This window comes from Herpailurus yagouaroundi, unplaced genomic scaffold, assembly GCF_014898765.1.
Source record: "Herpailurus yagouaroundi ecotype Mexico unplaced genomic scaffold, PumYag 182, whole genome shotgun sequence".
Classification (NCBI taxonomy): Eukaryota; Metazoa; Chordata; class Mammalia; order Carnivora; family Felidae; genus Herpailurus; species Herpailurus yagouaroundi.
In genome coordinates, this window is record NW_024412413.1 from 49,865,838 (window position 1) to 49,888,643 (window position 22,806).

At 45.5% G+C, this 22,806-nt stretch overlaps 1 long non-coding RNA gene and 1 other non-coding gene across 2 annotated transcripts in view; one reads left to right on the plus strand and one right to left on the minus strand.

Moving 5' to 3' along the window:
• LOC121040786 (uncharacterized) overlaps positions 1-22,806 on the minus strand; it is a 56,762-nt gene that overhangs the window by 23,890 nt on the left and 10,066 nt on the right. The gene's annotated exons all lie outside the window — the stretch shown is intronic.
• Positions 20,553-20,664, plus strand: LOC121041120 (U6 spliceosomal RNA). The gene has a single exon (XR_005795570.1). It is a non-coding gene; the product is annotated as a U6 spliceosomal RNA (small nuclear RNA).

The window sequence follows — 22,806 nt, forward strand, 5'->3', positions numbered from 1 at the left end:
CGAGGCTTACGCTTCGTGTCTGTGAGCTCCTTGGATCCTCACGGTGCCCTCGTAAAGCAAGTAGGGTCCATATTTTACAGATTAGGAAACAGGGGCACAGTAAAGCCTGGGTCATAAAGTTGGCAAATGACAACGCTTTCTCATTGAAACTAACTCTTCCGGAAAAACGCTGCGAAGATTCAATGTTCAAGCCAACCCAGAAAGACATGTCCTAGACATATTTGAGGATGGCTTCCAAGCTCCTTTGAGATCTCTCCTGAGCCCAGGGGTGGGCCCTCAGCAGCCAGACCTAACACATGCGACCTTCCTGCACCCTGGCCACGGCTGATGGATCCAGGTGGAGGCTTGATCCCATGTAGACCATTTAGAACAATGTCACAAAGCAGTGCTTGGTGGCTCAGTTAAGCATCCAACTCTTGATTTCAGCTCAGGTCATGATCTCACGGTTTGTGGGATCGAGTCTCATGTCAGGCTCTGCACTGACAGCGTGGAGCCTGCTTGGGATTCATTCTAACTCTCTCTCTCAAAATAAATAAATATACAAACAAACATTTAACATGTCACAAAACAAACAAACAAAGAAGGAAAACCATGAGAAATTCAGAGAGAGTGAGGCATTAGAACTAGATTCTGTTAGGGGCAACTCTCTCAAGCAATTCTTCTTGGGTGCTGTGACATACTTCAGTATGTCCAGATACTGGACTTCAGTATGTCCAGATACTTCAGTATCTCCATTCAACTTTTCAAAAAATATAATTTAGGGGCACCTGGGTGGCTCAGTTGGTTGAGCGTCCGACTTTGGCTTAGGTCATAACCTCACGGTCTGTGAGTTCGAGCCCCACGTTGGGCTCTGTGCTGACAGCTCAGAGCCTGGAGCCTGCTTCGGATTCTGTGTCTCCCTCTCTCTCTGCCCCTCCCGCGCTCATGCTCTGTCTCTCTCTCTCTCTGTCAGAAATAAATAAACATTTAAAAAAATATATATATATATATATGTAATTTAATTTTTTTAAACTTTTGCCGAACTAATCACTTTCTGCCATTGGCAACTAAAGAACCACAGTTAATACAACACAGTTTTCCCAGTCTGTCTCTTTCCGGGTCTTAAACTTGTCTTTCCACATAACACCTCTTGCTTTCATCCAAGTGCAGTTCTCTCTTCACTGATCATTTTCTCTGCTTTTGTGTAACGATGGCAAAGTTGGGGTACTTTCTCTTTAGGCCACATTTTCCTTGGACTCACCAACTATTGACCTTCTCAGATGACCACGAAAAAAATCAGAGGCTAGAGAGAAAAAACCCACTTACGTACTCAGGAGGAATGAGTGGGCTGGCAAGAAGCCAATGGGATTGCGAAATCCCTGTTAAATTAATAAACTCCCTGTCAAACTGCCTCAGTTCCTCTGCACACTAACAAGACACTAGCAGTCTGTCTCGGGCCCACCAGAACCAGTGAGCTGACTCAGATTGCAGGGTAGGTCAGTGCAGTATCCTTAAATCACCTCCCCTTCGAGTAGAGTTTGCAGCTCACATAATACCAGATCAGCAGGCCCGTAGGTAAAACAACACTCAGCAGAGTATTATGAGCTCTAAGTCTGCAAAGTGGAGTTATTTAAATAAAAAAAAAAAAAAAAAAAAGAAATCATCAGTTTAAAACTTCATCCCTCTTTGCTTGAGTGAAGGGAGACAAGGACAACCTTTTAGCTGCGTTTCCATCCAGTAAGGCTGAGCGCAGCAGCTATAAATTAGCAAATAACGAACAGAGTGGTGAGGTCACACCGGAAGTGCCCTGGAGCCTTCCCGCGCTTTCCAGGGAGTTCTACAGGATTATGGGAAAAGCGGATCCAGCGTGGACGCAGTCAAGAGGGATGATCGCACGAGAGGGCCCAACGGGCTTCGCACGGAAGTCTTCTCGTCTCTAGGTGGTGCCAAGCATGGGCAACCAAGGGCGTTTTTTTATGAGCCTCCAGCGTCTACTTGAGCACGGTTAAAGGTGCTCTTAATTGGTCTTCTATTCAGAGGCCTTAAATTAACTTTAACTAAAAATAGTGCTTACTTGGTTCAACGAAGGAAAATTGGATTTAGATTTAGAGTTGCTGTACAGATGCAAAATAAGCTCTAAAGCCTTCACTTTTTTTTTTTTTTTACCATAGCATATGGGCAAAGCAAAATGCAAATGACTTTGCAGTTCTCGATTTGAATAGAAGTACTTTTGTGTCTGACACCAACATGCTTTTTCACTTTTTCAGTTTGATATTGGGGAAGAGGAGAGTTAGGGAAACGGAGGCAGATTGGGACTCTTCTCCATGGTTAGTCACCGTGGATGGGTAAACCTCTCTCTGGGGTGTTCCTGGAGACACTCTACCGTTCTTGGGATACTTTTTTTTGCCTCCTAAGTATTGTCCTTAGTATTTTAGCACTTCTTTTAACCTCCTAGCCTTGCTAGCCTATAAATTCCTGGGAGAGGAGGCTACGTGCTACCCATTTTAGTCACTCGCCCAGTTCTGAGACGGATGGCTTCCCGAATTAGTTTTACAAATAAACTTATGAAGTACAAGTAAACAAACAAAAATGACGGAAAACACAGCGAAGTAGATGGTGGGCTCTAGAATCAAAAAAAACCTTTAATTCTGCCCCTGTCCATATTCACTATGGGATCTCGGACAGTAATTCTGTTTTCCATCTCCTCATCAATAAAGAGGAGATAATCACAATACCCCTTGTAGAGGGTTGTTGTAGGAGGATTAAATGGGATAATGTGTAAAAGGACCTAGAAGACCACCTGGCATTCAGTAAGAGTTCAATAACCGTTAACCAAAGTTGTTGCTATTGTGTCATTACCTCCCTCGTTTACAATTAGTCGGTGGCTCTTTGGGCTGTTTTGAAACATCCCTCCTTCTCCTAAGAAGAAAAATACATTCTGATGCAGTACAGTCCTGGGTAAAAACTATGATTCTGAGTTAATTAAAAAAATTGTTTTCTAAATATGCTAAGCATATCTGCTTAAAAATTCAAGGAAGTTTGGTATTTTAGAAACATGTCCATCAAATCACCACTATAAAATGTCAGCACTTCAGAAGACTTCCCATCTATGAGTCACTTCGTTAATATGATCTATAGTTCACCGGTCTCGAGGTGTGCAAGAGTCATTTGCTTATTTTCTCTTAGTACGGCTAAAGAGAAATGAGGCACAGAGAAACATTCGGCTCCAAGATATAGAATCAATTGCATAGCTTATCCAAAAAAATCTCTTCATTCTCAAGTCTTCATCCAAATACCAAATGCAGAAGCAAATTTCATTTCGCTGTTTCTTTTAAGTATAGCTTTTAGTTAAAGGGCGTTATCATTAAACTGAACCTTCAAGCATCCAAATCTACAGTTAGATTCAAACAGCTAGCATTCTGGTGGTCCTGTCCGTTGAAAGAACGAGCTTCAGTTAATTTATCACATGGAACCCAGTCAGGAGACAGAAACCACCCCAATAATTTTAACAAGGGAAAGTAATATAAGAAATCGCTAACTAGGTACTGAAAAACCGAAAAGGCAAAAAGAGAAGCAGCAGTGGCAGGAAGCGGCTACTCTCCTAGGCCAGGAGGAAGAACAAAGAGAAGATGTTGGTGCCATGGAGCTCAGCTGGGACATCTCAGAAGGGCAGCTGCATGGCGGGTGCTGGTTTCTCTAAGCTCGGAGGATGGCTCCAAGGGCCTGCGACCCATGCCCTGAAGAAAGGCATCCCCAGGCTGCTGCTGACACCTCTGAAAGGTGTGCGGAGGCGGGTTCTGGGCGTGAGGAAACCTACATCCTACAGCCCACTGCTGCTACTGCAATGACAAAACGCTTTGCAAGGGCGATCTGACAAGAACTGCAAACAAATGGGAAGAAGGAAGTCCCTCCTCCCTCCTTCCGGTCTCCATCCAGCACCTGCAATCGGTGGAGGCGAACCAGAAAGCAGCCGGCAAAGTAGGAAGTGCTTTGCAGAGAGTCTGCTCTGGTTGACATCGCAATAAAGAAAAAGGTGTGTTGGGGTTAAGAGATAATCACTGAACCAGTGCCTAAAGGAGGGACAAATTAAAATATTTTGTTTGGCTTTATCATTACTTATACCCAAGCTAGTGATCTGTCTCCTATACTTTTCTTGGCTCCTATTTGCATGTTTTTGGGTTTTTCTCCTACTCATAATTGAGGTAAGAAAGTTGATTTACCGATCCAAATACGTTTTTTTAGACCTTTAGATTAAAACTGGGGGTGTTTTTTAAAAGCAGAACACCAGATTTTTCACTCTGAAGCCCTACAAAATGATGATTTATCCACTATACTTATTTTCATAAATGCTATTTATCTTCAAGGAAAGAATATATAGGAACCTGTACTTTTATTTATTTAAAAATTTTTTTTTAATTTATTTTGACAGAGAGAGAGAGAGAGAGTGAATGAGTAGGGGAAGGGCAGAGAGAGAGGGAGACAGAGGATATGAAGCAGGCTCTGTGCTGACAGCAGAGAGCCTGATGTGGGGCTGGAACTCAGGAACTTGGACGATCATGACCTGAGCCGAAACCAAGACTTGGACACTTAACCGACTAAGCCACCCAGGTGCCCCATAAGAATCTAGAATTTTAAATGATTGAAAGATAACACTGAGAACCTAATGGACTCTGTAATGTGTCAGCAAATAATTATAATGAATAAGTTTATATAGTTATTATTAACGATAAGTACATATAAATATAGTAATTGCTCTGGAATCATCCTGTTACTGGAAAATCCTCAACATTTTTGTTGTGACTGTCTTTGTTTGAATTGTTACCAAGGATGAATTGTTCAACACAAGTAATCCCTAACCAAACCTGTTAAAACTTAATTTCATTCTACTTTACAGTAACTAAGAAGTTGCATTCAGATGCATTGGAGACCAAATCTGAAATATTTAGCCAGAGAATAGCACCCCTATTCATTTAGGACTACTATTGATTCAAAAAACATTCTTGCATGTCTGTCACTGAACATGACTTTGTAGGGTAAGGTTAAAACAATGTCTCTAATTCAAGAAGCTGATAGTTTAATTGGAAAGAACTTACTAACACATCTAAATGGGCCTGAGTCTGGGACAGGTGGCTGATCTCCTCATGGCAGTGGGGCATTTGGAAGGCTGGCTGCAGCACAACTCCCAGCCTCCCTTTCAGCAACCTGTGACTCTGTGATTAATTTCTCTCCAGCGGACTATGACAGAGTAGGGGTGCCTGGGTTGTACGATATTCTACACGCGTTCCTTCGCGTTTCTCCCTTGCCTGGAGGTGTGATGACAGACAATGACTAGGGTGACTTTGGCGGCCATGTGTTGAGGGCAGCAGAGTGACATCACTGTGAGTTTCTAATTGACCGTACAGATCAGGGACAACCCTCTCGCATCACCCCCACCCCCAACCTGGAACTTCTTCCCTGGACTATAATGGGAGAAATGAACCTTGACTACACTTAAGCCAGGATACTCTGAGTCTATTTGTTATTCGAGTTTAGCCTACTCTAATTAGTCGAAGACCAATACATCGTACAGAAGGATTTCAAGTAATAGAGTCAGAGTTCCTAGAAGAGATCAAACCTAATCTGGGTGTTGCCTAATTACAACTACAATTGATTTGGAACTTTAATGTGCCAAGGACTGTCCCAAGAACTGACACATATTATCTAGTTGTCACAACAGCCCTTCGTGTTAGGTATTATTAATCTTTACTTTGCAGATGAAAAAAATGGAAGTTCAGAGCCGTTGAGGTACTTCCTCTAAGTCATACAGCAATGACGAATGGGAGGCCTACAATTTGAGCACAGGTATTTCTGTCTTCACAGCCAGGGCAGGCCGGTGGGGGAATATGGATGCATGTGTTCTCATTGAGGCTGGGGGGATTCCGGGAGTGACAATAGCTTTGGGACTTTTCCTTCCCAGTGATATTCTTCTATAAAAAGAGTCCACCTTGTTCTCCTGTTCTTCCAGCCAGTCTTGACTTCTAAAATCTGAACTGCGCTGCTTTTTTTGCCACCAATGCTACAGCAGTGGGAAAGCCCAGAATAAATTATCAAGGTATTTGGTGCTGAAAAGGAAACAAAAAACTCAGCCCTCACCCACCATCCCAGCCATCCCCCAGCAGTAGCCCAGTCCATCTGAGAGAGGATTGAATGGAGACCGAGAGCAATAAAGTGGGTTACCCTTCCTCTGTATAAGGAGCCTCAGGATGATCGGAAGGGTGAGGGGCAGGGATCTTGGCCACAGAACAGAAGGCGAGGAAGCCCAATGAAGGGCAAATACGCATTGCTCAAGATCACCAACCATTTGCAAAGATAATCAAGAACTAACCGTAAGCCATTTGTTTTTGGCACTTGGCTGGCCCCAGAGGGATTCAAGGCAAATAAACAAATGTTGGCCTGGGGATGTCTAAACAAAACCACATCCAAGAGCTACTAGGCCTCGGAAGCCATGCAGAGCTTTGAATAGAGGAGGTGGACATCCATGGGGCATATGGACAGTATTTCAGTATTTCCAATGTTGTCTTTGAGCAGACATGTTTAAAGTGTTAGAACCGGTCTTTTTTATTTTTAATGGAGCACATTTCTAAGTCATTTCTATTGCAGATGGTCCGGTGCCCCAGAATGCCATGAAATAGCTAAATAGAGCCTTATGTTCAGCTTGCTGTGCTCCAAGACACTCTTGAAGCCCTTCCCCGAAGCCTGCAATTCTCCTTAACCAACATTGACAGCCAGCAACCAAAAAGGTTAAGGTCACTCAGACTGAGAAAGCCAAATGCTTTCACTGCAGAAGCAGAACAGCAACAGAAACCATGGGATGTCCTAAGTACCGTTTGCCAAAAATGCTTGGCGTCTGGCTTCTAGACACTGTCTTCTCTCACGTCCCCTAGGCAGGTGGTCGAGGGTGGCCATGCAACTGATTCTGGCCGATGAGTTAGCAACAGAAGTGACAGGGCCACTTCCAGCCTGGAGCATTTAATTGCTGGTGCCAGACCTTCCAGAATTATCTTTCCTTCTGCCACAGCCACGGGCAACATTTGAGATGATGGCTGCTCCTTGAGGGGCACGTAGCTTGAGCAAAAAAAGAGACTTTGGTTATGTCAAGGCCCTGGGATTTTGCAGTTATCTGTTGCTGCGGCCTGATCTTAATTTTCCTCACTGGTAACAATAATAAACTCTCACTGAGTGCTCTAGTCTAAGCACTTGATACATACACATTTAATTCTAACAACCCCCCTCTGAGACAACTACTCTTGTATCCTCATGGCACAGATGAGACAGAGCTACAGAGAAGTTATATAAATTAAGACGGCATCACTAATACAAAAGATTCAGGTATAGGAAATCTGTCTCAGTGCCTGAGATTTCAGCACTGAGCTGTGTTGCCTCTTGACCAGTGTCATGCATTTTAATATGATCACTGTGACACGCATTGATAAAACGGTGCATCATCAGACACACCCACAAAACCTGCAGGAAAAACATGTCGTCATATCAAAGTCACCATATGCTACCATCAAGTTTAACTCTTGTTGCAATTATTTTATGAGGAGGAAAAAAAAATGGCATCTGAAATAATTGCACCCCAGATGTCACTACTTGAGTCGCCAAGTTGCGTGACAATTTTTAAAAAGCCAGAGCATGCACACGAAATAAATAATGTTTAATCACGTAGGCTATGCTTTCCACTTCCCGCAAGATCTGGGTCTACGCTCTTGAACCTGGTCTTCCTGAGTTCGAGTAATACCTTAAAAAAAAAAAAAAAAGGCAGGAACTGGGAACATTATCTATTTAGCATGTTTCATTTTAGATTAAACAGATTTTACTCCCTGTTCCCTGGTAATTATATATAATTAAAAAGCACCAAGGAATGTGCGTAAAAGCACAATGAAGTAATAATCATGTGAACAGTGGCTTATTTTAACTCACCGCTGAGGGGAAGCTGCTTCTATTCAGATTAATTTGTGAAAGGGCTGACGAGAACATGGCAGTGAGGCAGACAGGGAGCGTGTTCTTTCAAATTGCTCCGCTCAGAAAACACGATTAATGAAACACATCTCATTGCACCAATGCTTCAGAAGGCATTATTGCTGAACATGCTTTAAAGGTCATGCTCCTCTGTAACAGCTTTCTCTTCGGAGGAAACCCATCCTAGTTTTCAGAACGTTTCTGAAGTCAGATTGACTGAGATCACTTCTAACACAAGACCTACTGGAACAGCTCTAACGGTTGGGAGCGAGCACAGGCATCTTCTCGGAGCCACACCGTCCCTCACTCGTGCACGTTCTCCAGGACAAAGAGAAGTCTGGAAACACCGACTCTGCTAATTAAGTCATGTATTTGCTAAAGAGTGATGTACTGGGCAGCGGGGAGCCTGGGCGGCTCAGTTGGTTAAGCGTCTGACTCCTGGTTTCGGCTCAGGTCGTGATCTCGTGGTTCATGAGTTCGAGCCCCACATCGGGCTCTGTGCTGACAGTGTGGAGCCTGCTTGGCATTCTCTCTCTCTCTCTCTCTCTCTCTCTCTCTCTCTGCCCCTCCCCACTCATGCTCTCTCTCAAAATAAATAAACTTAGAAAGGAAAAAAAAGCAATGTATCAGGCATCTACAACAGCAGTGAGGCACTGAGCTGGGTGCTTAGAAAGTGACATACGAATAAGGAAATAAAGGAAGAGGAAGCCACAGAACTCTCTGGGGGAGGGCACTGTAGACATAGAGAATGGCTTGTGCAGAGGACTTGAGGTGGGAGGGTGTTGAAGGGAAGGCGGGAAGGTGAGGAGGAAAATAGGGACTTGTCACAGCAGAAGAGAGCCAGAGCATGGACGGTCACATAAGGACTACAGGGACAGGGCGAGAGTCACTCTAAGTGACAGGGCAAGTTCGTGGAGTGTTTTGAGCAGAGCAGGGTGATGATCTGACAACCACAGAATCCTCTGGCTGCTGTGCTGAGAACAGACCCAAGGGCAGCAAAGAGGCAGGGAGGCTAGTTAGGAGGCCCCTGAGACCAATCAGGCACAAGGTGACAGGGGTCTGGCCAGCGTGGCAGCAGTGGAATGTAAGAGAAAAGGCCAGATTCTGGATTTACTGTACTTTAAAAGTAGAAACAATAGGGGGCGCCTGGGTGGCGCAGTCGGTTAAGCGTCCGACTTCAGCCAGGTCACGATCTCGCGGTCCGTGAGTTCGAGCCCCGCGTCGGGCTCTGGGCTGATGGCTCAGAGCCTGGAGCCTGTTTCCGATTCTGTGTCTCCCTCTCTCTCTGCCCCTCCCCCGTTCATGCTCTGTCTCTCTCTGTCCCAAAAATAAATAAACGTTGAAAAAAAAAAAAAAGTAGAAACAATAGGAGTTGTGACAGATCAGATGGGACGTGTAAGAGACAGTGGGGGCGGAGATGGCCCCAGATCATTGGCCTGGTAAGGAGAAACTCGGAGTGGTCATTGACTCGGGCAGGAAAAACTGAGAGGAGCCACTTTGGAAGCCCAGTTTGGGGCATGTAAGTTTGAAATACCCGTAAGATGACCAAGTGGAAAAGTCAGAGACTAACAGCGCTGAGCTAAAGGGATCAAACTGAGCTGGAAATACACACTTGAGCCTCATTAGCATAAACATTGTATTTAAGGTCAAAGGAGTGAATGAGGCCACCAAGAGGGTGTAGAGGAAGGATGCCCAAAGGCTGAATCCTGGATCACACCAATGTTCCAAGTTTGGAAGATGAAGAGGAACAAGCACAGGGCATTCGAGAAAGCAGCCACAGAAGCAGGAAGAAAACCCGAGAGTCCAGACCGGTGATCTGGGAGTCAGCTAGCTAGAGAGAATAACATTGGTCTGGCTCTGCCTACTTCGGTGGTGTTTTGAAACACAATGAGAGGATAAAGGTGAAATCCTTTAAAAAAAAAAAAAAGTTATTGTTGTCCATGTCTCCAAGATCCTCAAGAACATCCCAAGTGTGTGTGCAAATTAAATACATTTATTTTTAAAATAAGTGTATGGGGCGCCTGGGTGACTCAGTAGATTAAGCCTCCCACTTTGGCTCGGGTCACGGACTCAGGGTTTGTGAGTTCGAGCCCTGCATCGGGCTCACTGCTGTCAGCACAGAGCCTGCTTCGGATCCTCTGTCCCCACCCCCCCCCCCCCGCCCCTCTGCCCCTCCTCTGTTCATGCTTTGTCTCGAAAATAAACATTATTTTCAAAATAAGTGTACAGATGCTTATTATACTGATTTAAAATATATGAACTTAAAGCCAAAATTTCTGAGGTGAGGCTCCAGGAATAATAATAAAAACTCCAACAGGTGCAACAAGTTGTAAAACCCACCAAGATTCATCAACGCTGTTGAGTCTCCCTGCACCCCCAGCCACCTGACGAATCTTTCAGTGGCAGTGCTTAAAGAGAAAAATATTGGCCTTTTGTGGTATCGGTATTACTGTAGGATTTAACCTCCTACTCTCTACCCAAAGCTACAGAGCCAGCTCTGGAGGGTTAGGAACCAAACATGAGTCTGTATCCCCATTTCCCCTAAAAACAGGGACATCCTAAATCTAGTGACTTTTTTTATTTTTTTTTTTTTCTTAAGCTTCACCCAGCACAGAGCCCAAGGCAGGGCTTGAACTCATGACCCTGAGATCAAGACCTGAACTGAGATCAAGAGTCAGACTTGGCCGACTGAGCCACCCAGGCGCCCCCTAAACCTCAGGACTCTTAACCTTGTGTGGTATCTGTCATATATTTACGACCTGTTTTTAAGATCATGATATTTGTGTTTATTGGACTTAGAGCTTAGGAGGAACCTATGAGTCTTTAGGGAATGGTGATGACAGATACTCGTTTACTTATTCAGCAAAAAAGCTAGAGAGGCAAGACATAAGGCTGTTGTTGAGAGCACGGTGCTGTCCTTAAATCCTAACTGGGCATCTATCAAATAGAGACAAGCATCGGACCTGCCTCCTGGGCTTCACACATGCCCAATGTATGCTCAATATTGTTGTAAGTGCGGGGCGCCGGGGAGGCTCAGTCAGTGAAGCGGCCGACTTCGGCTCAGGTCATGATCTCGCGGCCCGTGAGCTCGAGCCCCGCGTCGGGCTCTGTGCTGCCAGCTCCGAGCCTGGAGCCTGCTTCGGATTCTGTGTCTCCCTCTCTCTCTGCCCCTCCCCTGCTCACGCTCTGTCTCTCTCTGTCTCTCAATAGTAAATAAACGTTAAAAAAAAATTGTTGTGAGTGCTGGGGGTGCAATGGAGAACAGTGCAAGATCCATACGTGGGTGATGGCGGAGCCCAGAAAATAAACAAGGAGATAGCTAAATGGGATATTTATTTTTTTTCTTTTTTCTTTTTTATTTTTTTATTATTTTTTTTTCAACGTTTATTTATTTTTGGGACAGAGAGAGACAGAGCATGAACGGGGGAGGGGCAGAGAGAGAGGGAGACACAGAATTGGAAACAGGCTCCAGGCTCCGAGCCACCAGCCCAGAGCCCGACGCGGGCTCGAACTCACGGACCGCGAGATCGTGACCTGGCTGAAGTCGGACGCTTAACCGACTGCGCCACCCAGGCGCCCCATTAAATGGGATATTTATAAAGAGTGTGCAGTATTAAACATAGACCTGTGTCCAAGAGTGGCTAGGAGTGGGGGGAGGGGAGGAAAGACCTCTTTGAGGAGGAGAAATTTGAACCAAGGCCTGAGCAATGGAAGACACCAGGCCTGCCAACAAGCCAGGGTTAGAGGACTCCCGGCGGAGAAAAACCACAAAAGCAAAGAGATACAGCCATGAAGACAAAATAGCCAACTTGATCTCAGAAAATAAACCATCTAATTAAATGTGGGGAAGGCATATGAGTCAGACATGCAGGGCCAAATGAAGCCATTCAGGGTCAGGCAGGGAACGCATCCACGGGGGAAACTTTCACACTCCTGGGCAAGTCTCAGAATGTACTGGTGAAGTATTGATCAGGCTTGATGCTATAATGTAAAGATGCATTTGAATTCTAATGTGATTGACCTGTAAATTTTTACAGCAGGCTTTAGGAGTATGCCTCCTCCTTTCACCCACCCACCTATGCCCGCATTAATACGGTCACATGATCTTTTAAGTATGTGCTTTGAACCAAGGCAGGACAAGGGAGTGGTCACTTTTCTCGACCGTGTGAAATGACCTTCCTGTATGGTTTATTTTGTCCACTTGTGTGTGCTGCTTCAATTCCTTTCTGCCAACTGCGGAAGGAATGGCATGAATTCAGACAAACAGATTACCTGGTCCCACATTTTCTGTCTGGGACTGTCCTCAAATACTATGTTAACGGCCATCCAGGATCCTGCAGCTAAGGAAGCCTTTCTGTCTCAGCCTCCACGGCCTTTCTGCTCGCACAGCCTGACGGATGAGTTTGTGCCTTTCTGCCGTCCCCAGCCCCTGGATCTGTTTCACTTTTGACAGCTATGGACCTTTGGGAGAAGCCAAACAGGTTTAGAAACCAGTTTAGTCCCAGCAGACCTGCCCAGTGGGAACTCACCTCTACATATAGGGATGTGGGGCAGGGCCTGCCTGGGCACTAGGAAGTCAGCCCAGGTTCCCAGAGAGCCCTAGGCATCCCGTCTAAACAGATACATCAATCTGCTCACCGAGAGAATAAAGCTGGCTCTCCCCATATAATTACAGGGTGGCTGATTTATTATTCTGAACATTATTCTGTGCATGGCAGGGGTAGTGTTATTTGTGCCAGTATACAGCATTGGGCCAAAAGATGAAATACCAAGCTAGTCTGATTGGCTCCAAGAATCCATTTGCAAAAACCGAGCTCCTGCATATGCCAATGTGTGTTCAGGGATTATGCCACGTGGTTTAGTCTCTCTGGCAAAGCCCCTTCGAGAAGGAAATTAGTGGCAGGGGTCTGATGATAAATCTTCCTATTTGGAAGTTCTCTATGAAACGTTTTCGCATTTATGTTTACCTTTCCATCATCGTTTAAAAATCAATCTGGCCAAATCCTAGATTCGCCGAAAGACCCGTTTGGATTAGACTTTAAGGCTCAGGGCTGTTTGTGAGGGGTAGACACATTGATACCTGGTTTTAGGGTATACGTATTTCAGCAAAAGTAGAAACAATTCTTAACAAGAATTCTTATTCAATTTTTCTCCCCCACGGAATGAATTCATAGATTATTCAGTTTTCTGAATCCCAGCAATACCTCATCACCGTTAATATAATTATTATGAAGGGAATAAAGAACCTGATGCAAGGAATAAACAGCTTTATGCTATTTTAGGTGAAATAAGCAGGTTATAATAATGCACATTTATTATGATTCACATTGTGTTGAAAAAATTTTGTCCAGGAAAACCAACATAAAGGAATAGCCTAAATAATAATTGTTATCTTTAGGTAATAAAATTATGAGTGACATCTTTTTCTATTTTAAAACATTTTTGTCTCTAATGGATATACATTTTACAATCTTTTTTAAAAAAGTTTTTATTAAAAAAATTAAAAAATAAATAAAAATAAAGTTTTTCATGTTTATTTTTGAGAGAGAGAGAGTGTGTGAGAGACAGAATGTGAGCGGAGGAGGGGCAGAGAGAGGGAGACACAAAATCGGAAGCAGACTCCAGGCTCTGAGATGTCAGCACAGAGCCCCACATGGGGCTTGAACTCACAAACGGGGAGATCATGACCTGAGCCGAAGTCGGACGCTTAACCGACTGAGCCACCCAGGCACCCCTGAATTTTATAACCTTAAAACCTGTGTCTCAAATGTAAACAGCCCCTACAGGATGAGAATAGCTTGTAACTAAAATACAGGCTGAGTCCAGATCGGCCACTGAAGGAAGGGGTGAAGGAACCCCTTGACTTCCCAGCATTTACATCCCAAACCCCCAGACCCTGGTTTGAGGAGATTCCCGTACTGTGCACTTCAGAGCCTTAAATGCTCCCCTGTGTAGCTCCAACAGGTGTGATTTACAAGGCAAGTTTCTCTCTTAAAACACCTTTCCGGGAACCTTCATTCTTTTCAGTACTGGTAAGTTCCAGGAACTGTCTGTGCAGCATGAAGGGGCTCACCCTCCGTGGTGTTCTCCCTTGGAGTGTCCCCGCGGCCCGTTCCTGGCAGACAGAGAAATAGGCCTGTTGGTTTTCTTGTCTCTCTGGCACCCCTTTTGGTCACCTCTGCCCCCTTTCTGGAAGTCTTCCCCACGCCTTAGTCACCGAGCCGCGCCCAGGCCAGACCTTCCTTGGCGGGCCTTCCAGCGCTGCGTGCCCGTCCTCCTCGATACTTGGCTTTGAACAGCGTGGTGGGAACTCCTACCTCTGCCAGCTGCTCCCTTCAAGTGCCTGGGGCTAATGGGGTTGCACACGCGGGCACACACACTTATTTACTTGTTGGTATTTTAAATACTCAGCTACCCCAAAGCACACCAATCGGGAGCTTTGGAGGTTGGCTCTGACATGGGTGGTTCCAATGTCCAGCCGGGGTGGGGAACCACCTGATTAACACCCAAAGCTGAGGCGGGACGGTGAAGGACTGAGAACACACACTCTGAAACCAACTGCCTGAAATGAATCATGTCTCCACCAGGAACCTGACAGCTGTACAGCCTGGGGCACTTTATATCCCTTTGTCCGTCTTCTCCTTATTTGTCAAGAGGAGGGGATGCTGATAGTGATATCTGCCTCTTGGGGTTGTGGGGGGGGGGGGGTCGGATCCGATAACGCTGTGAAGTACGCTGTGGTCCAGCCCACAGTCGGCGCTTCTGGGATCGGGACGGAAGGCCGAGGCAGAGTTTGCAAAGTCCTCCTTCGCCTCCGAGCGAGGTCCTATGAGTGCTCCTGTCCTGAACAGACTTCTGCTGGTCTCCAGCCCCTACCAGGGGCTGCTGGGAAGGACACTTGGGAGCCGCGTGCATCAGCCACACCGGTCTGGGCCTCTCCTGAGACAGGGGCTTTAAGAAGCGCGTGATGGGAGCTTCTCCTGCAACTATAAAATCGCATTTCTCACCGACGGGCCTGGTTTTCGGGGGGGCCCAGGCTGCAGCCCTTGCAAGGCTTTGGCAGCTCTCCCGGTGCCCCGGGCTGGGGAGCAGTGGGCAGAGTGGCCCTATCGGGTCCGGGTTTATTACCCCCTCCAGTGTACTAGCCCTCGCTTCAGAATAAATACCCTCCCACGCTCAGTGTGCCGCGCACCTGTTAGTGTTTGTTTTCAACTGACAGTGTTGATTTAGCGTTAGGCCCAGCAGGGGATGTGGTTACAGCGCTATGATAAGGGCCCGAGCGGCTCTGCGCACAAGAGGAAAATGCCAAGTTGGGTAATGAAAACTGAACCGCCCCATGCTTCGGCTTAAAAATATCCTTACCGAAATTATGAAAGCGCCACAAAAACAAAACAACGCACAAATCATCCCTCTCTCCAAGAGCAGTTTTCCTTCCCCACACTGCACCGCAGCGAAAAGCAGCCTGGCTTGTCTGAAACTCAGGGGAGGGAGCCCTGGGTTCTCTTAGCACTTCCTGCTCTCCCTTGGGGGCTGCTGGTAGATTTCACCTCTCCTCTCCCGGCCTGGCTTTCCCCTGCGATGGAGAGAAGGGTTTGAATGCCCTGAGCTCTCTGATTCCTTCCAGTACCCCTTCACCCCGCCTAGCATATTGGTGAATCCACTGATTCACTGATGCATGATGCGTTCAATTATAGAGCACGATCTACACAACAGGCAATGCGGGACGCGGGGGAGAGAAGGCAAGGCAGAGCAGGCCAGGCGCCATCCCTGGAAGCAAGTGTGTAAACAAACAGGCACGACCAAGGGTGCACGCTGGCAGCGACATATGTTCGGGGGGAAAGGTGATTTTCACGGATCAGATGAGTGGTCTTTCATAAAGAGGGCGACTCTTTAAATTGAGTGTTGAGTGATGCACCGATGCTTGCCAAGGTGGGGAGGGGTGTAAAGAGGGCTGCTATGGGCAAAGCTTTAGTAAAAGGCGAGCTGCAAAAGAGCCTGGTGGGGTGGGGGATTGCCAGTCCTTTAGGGAGTCAGAAGCCTAGACTGTGGGCTGTGTGTGTGAGAAAGAGAGACAGAGACGGGGAGACAGAGAGGAGAAGGCTAGTAGAGAGCAATGCTTTTGGATATCAGAAGAGATTCAAAGTGGGCAGAGGCCACATTAAAGCCGTACGATATGAAGGAGCTCAGAGTTTAGCCCACAAACGCGGAGGAGCTATGACAACCCGTTTTGAAGCACAACTCAGTCAAATTTGGGCCAGTAGAGACTTTATGCAAAATAGTTATATGTGCAAATAATTACGAGATTAGAATTTGTCTTATTTGCCACATTTCCCCCCGGTGTTAGATAACAAATGTGCAGGCGATGGCACCATCCCGTTTCCTGGTTTGCTCGTTCAGGTGGCTGGACTGGAGCCTTCAGGACCCAGGTTTACAGGTGGTTGGCTTTAACCTACAACCTTCTTCTTCATGCCCCTTCCATTTCCACAATGGAGATTGGAAGACTATCACTTCCTAAAAGCTTTCAAGACTAATCCTGTTGTATTCTTACCACTCCTTTCCCTTCCTTTCCATTCTCGTCTATCGTGCATCTTCCTTCTTTTTTGTGTGTGTATGTACCTTGATTATCATCTGGCGAGCAGAGATTATATCATGAATATTTTATAACCCCATAGCGCCAGTATACAAGAGCCTATTAATAGCTCAATGACTTCAAAGGATACTTGCACATGCCTAAAACAGGCCAGGTACAGAGCAGGTGCAAAATTATAAGAAGGCACATAAGCTGTGGAGTCAGAAAGTGCAGCAGTTTAACCCCTAGCTAGGTCACATAATCATTAGTGGTCCTGACCAAGTCATTTGATTCTGAGCCTCAGTAGCTTCCTCTGCAGAGTGGGGTTAATAATAATGTGAAAGGGTATTTCTTTTTGTTGTTGTTGTTGTTAACGTTTATTTACTTTGAGAAACAGAGACAGAGCATGAGTAGGGGACGGGCCGAGAGAGAGAGGGAGACACAGAATCCAAAGCAGGCTCCAGGCTCCGAGCTGTCAGCACAGAGCCCGACGAGGGGCTCGAACCCACAGACTGTGACATCATGACCCGAGCGGAAGTCAGACGCTTACCTGACTGAGCTACCCGGGTGCCCCATGAAAGGATATTTCTTAAGAAAAGATAAAATCATGACTCCCATACAGATATAAAATAAACACATGCTAAGGATTTTATTTAACAGATAAATGTTAAATTGGTTCAAAGGCGAAATAAAAGACGCATAAATTTATATGGTGTTAAGAAGTGTTGGAATGAGTTTACACATCGACAGAAACTGGCTTTTTCCAATGAGGGTTGAGTGGGTGGAGAAGCCAATGTAATTGCATCCAGCGAGTACGTATTTGTGTATCCGCAGACAAGAATCATTTGCATTGCTATCAGTTATCTATAGCGTACAGAGTAGTAAAATCGCTTAAAGGCAGTGAAAGGCTCAGAGCCCCCCCCCCCCCCCCAGGATCAGAGTCAGAATCTGATCCTGGAAAGAGTGTGCACTAAACAATGATAGTGTTCTACAGAAGCACAAACCTTTCTCTGTAACGCCTAGCTGGCATCCTGTGATTGCTGGGAGGATCAGCTCTCACAAATGTGGAACACCTTGCATAGTCCCGAGAATATACCAAGTGCCCAAGCAAATGAGAATTGATTTTATTACTATCACTATAAGTTATAAAATAAAATTGCTTTTTGGCTAAGTTTTTGCTCATCAAACCAGAATGGGTATTTTTCCATCGTTATCATCTAATGGCATCCAATATAGTGCCCGGGTACTGGCTTAGTACTCAGTAGATTTTTGAATGACAAGTTTATACGAAGGACAATATTCTGGTGAACCGTGAAATAGATTTTTTAAGTTTATTTATTTATTTTGAGAGAGAGAGAGAGAAAAGCATGAGCAGGGGAGGGGCAAAGAGAGGAGAGAGACAGAATCCCAGGTAGGCTCCACACTCAGCATGGAACCTGTCGCGGGGCTCTATCCCATGAACCGTGAGATCATGACCTGCGCCGAATCAAGAGTTGGACGCTCAACCGATTGAGCCACCAAGGCACCCCGTGAAATAGATTTTGAGAACCATTGATGATTAACCTTGTGAGTCAGGACAGATGGCAAGGAAACCGAAATGACTTCTGCCATCATGCTCTTATTCTGAAAGTCAGTGAGACTTTCAGTGGGACCTCGCGTCCCATTCATGTAAAATGATGGTGTTTGAACGCTACTCTGCTCTGACCCCTCTCCACTGTTTGCCAGCATGAGTTCTGTTGAAATGAGCATTCGCTTTACCCTGGGTCTAAGTCCTTATTCAAACACAGCTTTCAATGATGCCAGCTGAGTTTTCCCACATGCCTGCTGTGACATCCAGTAGGATCTTCTTCAAGGAACCAATGGCAGTTCAGTTCTCGTGGGAAGCAGACTAGGACCAACAAACAGTTTCCTGAACTCACCCCATTTTAAATGATAAGCAAAGACAGAAGGGGAGCTCAGTCGAGCGAGTGTATGTGTGAGTGTATGCATGTGCTTGTGATTAAATAGCAATAACTACAACAGCCACCCGAAATTTAAAATGGCGTTCCTTGCATAACGCTAAAATAAGTTGCTGGTGGCCAAGAGGAAAGTGGGGATGGAACATGGATAAAAATTGGATGTATCTTGGAACTGTCTCTGGTTTTAGTGGTTTGGACCCCAAAGTGGTTCTACTTGTCTCTTCCTTCTTTTTTCTTCTGGAAAGCCTTTCATTTTAGAATGGTAATAAGCAACCACCCAATTTGTACTTAACTGTGGACTTGGCTTCTACTAATTTTCAAGAGTTAAAGAAAGACAGAAAAAATTCTTTAAGCCTGACAGAGTTTCTGGAGCCCCAGCCCTCCTTGAACACCTTCCAGCATCCTACCTGGGTCTTAGAGGAATGCCGGCCCAGAGACAAACTTAATACGTACCACCCTGGGGGCGCCTGGGTGGCGCAGTCGGTTAAGCGTCCGACTTCAGCCAGGTCACGATCTTGCGGTCCGTGAGTTCGAGCCCCGTGTCAGGCTCTGGGCTGATGGCTCGGAGACTGGAGCCTGCTTCTGATTCTGTGTCTCCCTCTCTCTCTGCCCCTCCCCTGTTCATGCTCTGTCTCTCTCTGTTCCAAAAATAAATAAACGTTGAAAAAAAAAATTAAAAAAAAAAAAATGTACCACCCTGACTCCAGCAGCTGCTCTTAACTCTTCCATGCATAGAGAAAGCTCTTTGACTAGAAGGAAAACTGTTGTAAGGACAGGTACGGGCCAGGGTGGTAGGAAAGGAATGATGACTTTAACCAGAAAATAAAACTCAACTGTGGGCAAAGCCAGGGCTGGTCTTCTGATTCGGGGACTATCGACAATTATTTCGTGAGTTCCCGAGCAAGATCCATTCTGCCAAAAATAATTCCACTTTGCAAAAGGATGCCAGGAAATCCACAGTTTTGAGTTTTAGTTCAGTCAGTGACTCAACCATCTGTTAATTTGCAAGGATGGGTGTCTCCAATTCTTCCTTGGATTCTCAGGGAAAGAAAGGACCACCTAATCTAGTGATTCTAAGCTCTTTTTTTTTTTTTTTTTTTGGATGGTGGATGCCTTTGAGAACCTCAGTTTTGCAGCTCAGAAAGATGTAGACAGGCACTCCATGTGAGTTAGACTTTTCTCCCACTGCAAACAGTAGACGCCTGCTGCGGCTAATTTAAGCAACAGAGGGATTTAATGGAAGGAAATGGAGTGGGAGAGGAAATAGGTCTAGAAAGCTTTGGGATCTAGAAAGCAGGAACTAATTCCTAGTGGGCATGATTTCTTCTGTGCTGTCAGCAAAATGAATCCGATAAGCCATTCCCCCCACCAACCCCCCCCCCCACCTTGTTGCAAGAAAGATTTCCCAAGAGGAATTCTGTTTGGCTTACATTAGACCCTTCCCTCTTCCCCCACCATGGCTAAAAGAAGTGAAGTTTATTGACTGCAAGTGCCACCAAGATAGAACAATATTCAGAGGCGATCAAGGTCCTAAAAGGGTAATTAGGGTCTTGATATTACTGAAGGAGAAGGAAACGATGCTGGGCAGGTGAAACCTACCGGTGTCCACTAAAAACACCTCCACCACAGACACCCGAATATCACGTGAGTAGGGGAGCCATGGACCCTTGGCCTAGACCCCAGCCCTGAAAACTGGGACCAAGAAACCCCTACTAGGCTACACCCTATGGTCAACATTGACATGCATGCTCTCACACACTCCATTTCCGGAGAGTAGGTGTGTTGTTAGAGGACCGGAAGTTCAAGAAAAAATGGGGTACCTGACAGAAGAAAAAATAAGCCTGAGGATACCAAGAGTGACAAGATGCAAACAGAGACGCTGGGAAGAGTAAAACGAAGTCTTTCCCAGACCTGATCCTTGATTAAGTGATCTGCATGTAAGGACGTGTCGTCTACTGTTGCACCAGTCACGGGCTCTCAAGTCAGGGATCTGCTGGTTGTGCACTTGGGTCCGGCGCTATTGCAGTACCTAACGTTCCAGGGACGTGCTCACTTCCGCAGCACATATACTACAATTGGAACGATGCAGCTAGGACAGCAGGGCCCCTGTGCAAGGACGACGCGCAAGTTCGTGAAGCTTCCACATCCAAAATAGTTCCCGTGAGGATGGTCTCGAAGGACCTGCTACCTGCGGCATGAGGTCCCTGGAGGGAAGGGTGCTAAGCCAAGCCTCTAGGCTTGATTTCTGATCTCGCTGGTGTGGGTACAGCACCAGAGAAACCCGTGAGGGGATAGAGGGAGTCTTGCATCCATTTCAGCAGGGAAGCGGCATGGATCCAGCCCCGAGATGGTCTGGGATACATACGCGGAGGACAAGGAACGCACCGTGCATCTCTAAAACTGTTTGTTCCGTACATGACCATGGGCTATGGGGTGAAATGAACTCCTCTTGGACTTCACCATTTCAGACCTTTATAACCCGATTTCTGAATAGATGGTACGAGTACCCTGTGAGGCCCACAGTGATTTTTGCCCCCGCCCACTTCTCCGGATTCATCTCAAGCTCCTGTCACTCTTACATACTAGTCTTCGGCTACCCTGGCCTCCTTCTTCCCCGAGACCTCAAGGCTCTATCATGCATTGTGCCCAGGCCTTCTGTGCCCTTTCCGTCTCTGGATAACTCCAAGTTATTTCTCAGTCCCAGCTTAAATTTTTTTCCTCACAAAAATGGTCACTGATCCAAATTAGATCAGGCCCCCACCTGTCGGCCTGTACTTATTTTTCATGGCACTTACCATGCTGGTTAAATATTCACGTGCTAATCCATTATACTCCTGCCTCCTTAACTTGATAAACTCTGGAAGGGTCCAGGCTGTATCTGTCTCATTCACTGCTGGAACTCCAGTGCCAGGCTCACGGTAGGTGATCATTAAATATATGTTGAATAAATATCATGCATTATTACACTGAATGGGAGGAGCTATCAGAGACAAATAGTAGAAATGAAATTAGTTAAGATAGTAAATTTAGAGAATGATATATATGCTAATAAGTGTGGAGGTGGAAACAGATATAAAACGTAAGATGCTAACAGAATTGTGGAATAGCTTCCATTCTTTCAACCTCAGGAATGAAGGGAGCCAAGAAAGCCTATGGAATGTAGCCAAAGAGAGTTAAGGTTTCAATTAAAGCAACAAGCTTATATATCACATTTGGTTGCCCCGGCAACAGAATTACCATCTTATGATAATGATATTATAATATGATAAAGCAAATACAAATAATTTAACAATTTATCAGAAATGGAGTAACAAATGATTTACTTAGCTTCACTTTGGGGGATAATCTAAGGGGAAAGTTTGGAAAGGGCTCTCTGTTGCAAAGGATACTGTCCTAGAACTTGAGTTATATATAAAAAGGTTAAACCGAGCCACGGAATTTGACACCAATTTTAAAATCTATACGGAGAAGCACATAAGGCTATGATCAACTTAGATGGTTTTAAATAACAGAACAAGATAGGAGACTTGCCCTACACGTCAGTTATCTTTTTGCATTATTATGTTGTGGAACCCACGGCTATAAACCTCAGGGGCAGAACGCAATAAGCATTCGTTTTGGCTCACAAGTTCATGGGTCAGTTGTGCCATTCTGGTGATCTAAGCCAAGCTCGGCTCTTTGGCTTAGGCTCATTCATAAGGGCAGCTGGTGAATTGGCTGGGCACTGGCTGGTCTAAGCTGGTCTTAGCTTGGATCGACTCCACCCTGTACCACGTGTTCTCTCATCCTTCGGCACACTAGCTTGAGCTTATTACTATAGTGAAGGCAAAAGTCCCAAAGAGGAATGGAAGCGTTCAAGGTCTCTGAAGGCCTCAGTTTGGCACACTGTCACTTCCACCACATTTCCCAGGCCAAAGCAAGTAGTAAGTCCAGTCCCGGTTCAAAGGGTGGAGAAATAGTCAACTTCTTGATGCAATGACCTGCAAAGTTGTAAGGATAGAAATACAGAGAGGCCATTGGTCATGCCCATCAATGCAATTAACCTACCATACCAGAAGTCAACTTATTATAAAGCTATAGGAACGAATTCAGTATGATATTGGTGTAGCAATAAAGAGAATAATTAGACCATATCATGATCCAAAAGAAACTCACATGATATTAAAATACCATGACAGAGGAGGCATCAAAGATTCTCTATGGGGAAAATGATAGACTTTTCAACAAATGGCACTATGACAATAGGCTATTCAATAGGGGAAAATGGATCCTTACTTCACATCATACTCAAAAATCAAT